Source organism: Oncorhynchus clarkii, unplaced genomic scaffold (assembly GCF_045791955.1).
Source record: "Oncorhynchus clarkii lewisi isolate Uvic-CL-2024 unplaced genomic scaffold, UVic_Ocla_1.0 unplaced_contig_13468_pilon_pilon, whole genome shotgun sequence".
In the NCBI taxonomy this organism is placed as follows: domain Eukaryota; kingdom Metazoa; phylum Chordata; class Actinopteri; order Salmoniformes; family Salmonidae; genus Oncorhynchus; species Oncorhynchus clarkii.
Window position 1 is genome coordinate 427,099 of NW_027257940.1, and position 5,561 is coordinate 432,659.

A 5,561-nucleotide genomic window follows, 5' to 3' on the forward strand; every position below is an offset into this window, starting at 1 on the left:
TTTAAGTACTCAACACTCCTAGGGATGGGTTCCCTGATGAAGTACTCAACACTCCTAGTGATGGGTTCCCTGATGAAGTACTCAACACTCCTAGGGATGGGTTCCCTGATGAAGTACTCAACACTCCTAGGGATGGGTTCCCTGATGAAGTACTCAACACTCCTAGGGATAGGTTCCCTGATGAAGTACTCAACACTCCTAGGGATGGTTTCCCTGATGAAGTACTCAACACTCCTAGGGATGGGTTCCCTGTAACGTTCTTTGCTTCACGGAAACGTGGCTTACTGGAGAGACGCTATCCGAAGCGGTGCAGCCAACAGGTTTCTCCACGCATCGCGCAGACAGGAAAAAACATCTTTCTGGTAAAAAGAGGGGCGGGGGCGTATGCCTTATGACTAACGTGACATGGTGTGATGAAAGAAACATACAGGAACTCAAATCCTTCTGTTCACCTGATTTAGAATTCCTCACAATCAAATGTAGACCGCATTATCTACCAAGAGAATTCTCTTCGATTATAATCACAGCCGTATATATCCCCCCCCAAGCAGACACATCGTTGGCTCTGAATTAACTTTATTTGACTCTTTGCAAACTGGAAACCATTTATCCGGAGGCTGCATTCATTGTAGCTGGGGATTTTAACAAGGCTAATCTGAAAACAAGACTCCCCAAATTTTTATCAGCATATCGATTGCGCAACCAGGGGTGGAAAGACCTTGGATCATTGTTACTCTAACTTCCGCGACGCATATAAGGCCCTGCCCCGCCCCCCTTTCGGAAAAGCTGACCACGACTCCATTTTGTTGATCCCTGCCTACAGACAGAAACTAAAACAAGAGGCTCCCACGCTGAGGTCTGTCCAACGCTGGTCCGACCAAGCTGACTCCACACTCCAAGACTGCTTCCATCACGTGGACTGGGACATGTTTCGTATTGCGTCAGACAACAACATTGACGAATACGCTGATTCGGTGTGCGAGTTCATTAGAACGTGCGTTGAAGATGTCGTTCCCATAGCAACGATTAAAACATTCCCTAACCAGAAACCGTGGATTGATGGCAGCATTCGTGTGAAACTGAAAGCGCGAACCACTGCTTTTAATCAGGGCAAGGTGTCTGGTAACATGACCGAATACAAACAGTGCAGCTATTCCCTCCGCAAGGCTATCAAACAAGCTAAGCGTCAGTACAGAGTCAAAGTAGAATCTCAATTCAACGGCTCAGACACAAGAGGCATGTGGCAGGGTCTACAGTCAATCACGGACTACAGGAAGAAATCCAGCCCAGTCACGGACCAGGATGCCCTGCTCCCAGGCAGACTAAATAACTTTTTTGCCCGCTTTGAGGACAATACAGTGCCACTGACACGGCCTGCAATGAAAACTTGCGGTCTCTCCTTCACTGCAGCCGAGGTGAGTAAGACATTTAAACGTGTTAACCCTCGCAAGGCTGCAGGCCCAGACGGCATCCCCAGCCGCGCCCTCAGAGCATGCGCAGACCAGCTGGCCGGTGTGTTTACGGACATATTCAATCAATCCCTATACCAGTCTGCTGTTCCCACATGCTTCAAGAGGGCCACCATTGTTCCTGTTCCCAAGAAAGCTAAGGTAACTGAGCTAAACGACTACCGCCCCGTAGCACTCACTTCCGTCATCATGAAGTGCTTTGAGAGACTAGTCAAGGACCATATCACCTCCACCCTACCTGACACCCTAGACCCACTCCAATTTGCTTACCGCCCAAATAGGTCCACAGACGATGCAATCTCAACCACACTGCACACTGCCCTAACCCATCTGGACAAGAGGAATACCTATGTGAGAATGCTGTTCATTGACTACAGCTCGGCATTCAACACCATAGTACCCTCCAAGCTCGTCATCAAGCTCGAGACCCTGGGTCTCGACCCCGCCCTGTGCAACTGGGTACTGGACTTCCTGACGGGCCGCCCCCAGGTGGTGAGGGTAGGCAACAACATCTCCTCCCCGCTGATCCTCAACACTGGGGCCCCACAAGGGTGCGTTCTGAGCCCTCTCCTGTACTCCCTGTTCACCCACGACTGCGTGGCCACGCACGCCTCCAACTCAATCATCAAGTTTGCGGACGACACAACAGTGGTAGGCTTGATTACCAACAACGACGAGACGGCCTACAGGGAGGAGGTGAGGGCCCTCGGAGTGTGGTGTCAGGAAAATAACCTCACACTCAACGTCAACAAAACTAAGGAGATGATTGTGGACTTCAGGAAACAGCAGAGGGAACACCCCCCTATCCACATCGATGGAACAGTAGTGGAGAGGGTAGCAAGTTTTAAGTTCCTCGGCATACACATCACAGACAAACTGAATTGGTCCACTCACACAGACAGCATTGTGAAGAAGGCGCAGCAGCGCCTCTTCAACCTCAGGAGGCTGAAGAAATTCGGCTTGTCACCAAAAGCACTCACAAACTTCTACAGATGCACAATCGAGAGCATCCTGGCGGGCTGTATCACCGCCTGGTACGGCAACTGCTCCGCCCTCAACCGTAAGGCTCTCCAGAGGGTAGTGAGGTCTGCACAACGCATCACCGGGGGCAAACTACCTGCCCTCCAGGACACCTACACCACCCGATGTCACAGGAAGGCCATAAAGATCATCAAGGACATCAACCACCCGAGCCACTGCCTGTTCACCCCGCTATCATCCAGAAGGCGAGGTCAGTACAGGTGCATCAAAGCTGGGACCGAGAGACTGAAAAACAGCTTCTATCTCAAGGCTATCAGACTGTTAAACAGCCACCACTAACATTGAGTGGCTGCTGCCAACACACTGACACTGACTCAACTCCAGCCACTTTAATAATGGGAATTGATGGGAAATGATGTAAATATATCACTAGCCACTTTAAACAATGCTACCTTATATAATGTTACTTACCCTACATTATTCATCTCATAGGCATACGTATATACTGTACTCTATATCATCGACTGTATCCTTATGTAATACATGTATCACTAGCCACTTTAACTATGCCACTTTGTTTACATACTCATCTCATATGTATATACTGTACTCGATACAATCTACTGTATCTGCCTATGCTGCTCTGTACCATCACTCATTCATATATCCTTATGTACATATTCTTTATCCCCTCACACTGTGTACAAGACAGTAGTTTTGGAATTGTTAGTTAGATTACTTGTTGGTTATTACTGCATTGTCGGAACTAGAAGCACAAGCATTTCGCTACACTCGCATTAACATCTGCTAACCATGTGTATGTGACAAATAAAATTTGATTTGATTTGATTTGATGAAGTACTCAACACTCCTAGGGATGGTTTCCCTGATGAAGTACTCAACACACCTAGGGATGGTTTCCCTGATGAAGTACTAAACATTCGTAAGGATGGTTTAAGTACTCAACACTCCTAGGGATGGTTTCCCTGATGAAGTACTCAACACTCCTAGGGATGGTTTCCCTGATGAAGTACTCAACACTGCTAGGGATGGGTTCCCTGATGAAGTACTCAACACTCCTAGGGATGGGTTCCCTGATGAAGTACTCAACACTCCTAGGGATGGGTTCCCTGATGAAGTACTCAACACTCCTAGGGATGGGTTCCCTGATGAAGTACTCAACACTCCTAGGGATGGTTTCCCTGATGAAGTACTCAACACTCCTAGGGATGGTTTCCCTGATTAAGTACTCAACACACCTAGGGATGGTTTCCCTGATGAAGTACTAAACATTCGTAGGGATGGTTTAAGTACTCAACACTCCTAGGAATGGTTTCCCTGATGAAGTACTCAACACTCCTAGGGATGGTTTCCCTGATGAAGTACTCAACACTGCTAGGGATGGGTTCCCTGATGAAGTACTCAACACTCCTAGGGATGGGTTCCCTGATGAAGTACTCAACACTCCTAGGGATGGGTTCCCTGATGAAGTACTCAACACTCCTAGGGATGGTTTCCCTGATGAAGTACTCAACACCCCTAGGGATGGGTTCTTTGGATGCTGCACTGACAGCCAGTTGTAAAGACTGACACACAGAGGATGAGAACCAAACTGGGAAATGCACATTGTTCCTTTAAAATCTTGTGCACCCCAGTCATCACGAACGCATTATCAGTGCCAATACCCTGAAGATTCTCTTTTTTGAAGGTTACACTTCTCAAGAAACTCAACTACCGCTTTTACTATTGATCAAGCATCGCCCCCCCCCCCCCCCCCCCCCCCCCCTCAAATTCAACCAGCCCGAGAAATGTGGACACAACGGTTCTTTTTTTAGCGAAATACCAAATCACCACACCCAGGTATTTCGAGACACTGACATCAGTGGACTGATTTTTTCATCCCCTACACATCTGATGTTACCCTTTTGAGGAAAATAAGGCGCCAGTACTCCCCTAATAATTTCTGTGCCCTTGGTGCGGTGCATTTGGAAGTTTGTTGCTGCCACAGAATCTGAAAAGGCAGCTTTGCAAGCCGTACTTTAAATGGTCGCATGCTAGCAGCGAACAATGCTTTGCAGTGGCCATTGCTATAGTAGCTTCTGCAGTTCTCCACTTTCTTAACCAACTGTGGTGACGTAGACTGCGTTGCGGGGTTGAAATGTTTTGATTTATTTATATACTTTGGGGTAGCACAATGTTTTTTTGATGTCATACATTTTTTTGCGAAGCATATCTGATTTGCAGTACGCACAGTATGCCCGTCAATCACCCCCAATTACCGGCTTCAGCCACCCTTTAAATTCAGGTACAGACTCCCACTCCTTTCTGTACAATTTGGATTGAGACATGTTGATTGATGTTGTAAGTTATGTCCAGGATCAAAACATTTGTGACCAACTATATTCATTGGGTTTTGTCTCGTGGAACCCGTACTACTACTACTACTACTACTGCTGCAGTCAGCCGACGAAGAATTTGCAATTTGCCGAAATTGCTGCTGAGCGCCTGCTGCTGACGTCACTCACAACGCACTTTTGCAGCCAGACACGTGTGTTGTGAGTGAGAACATCGTTTTTTGTGTCATTTAGAGGAAAAATGCATTTTTTGCGTTTGAGACACTTTTCAGAAGTTGCTAAAAGTTCCAAATATTTATTTTAAAGTAGCTACATTTGTAGCTAGGTGCTGTTTGAATTTTTTTGTGTGCTAAATCTAGAAACAAAATTGCTACGTTGGCATCACTGATCTCAATCCTGCCGGTTGATGAGACGGTTGGAGCCTCTTTACCGCGGTTCATGTAGCCACATCCTGCACGACAAATCACACACACTATAGATCACTTTCCATAACAACTCAACAGAAAACGCGGACAGTTTGTTAACATACATTTATAAAGGATTTCAAAAAGGTAAGGTAGCAACAACAACATAATACAGGTCTGTGGATATATTATCCAACTCTAAACTTAATCAAGTAGCTAAAACAGCCATCAGCGCTCGGTAGCCATCTTGTTGTTGTTGACCGATATAACTGTTAACGGGAAGAGAAACAACTCGATTATTAACCCGTGTAGTGTCTTATTATTATTTTATATAACCCATGAATAGATCAGGT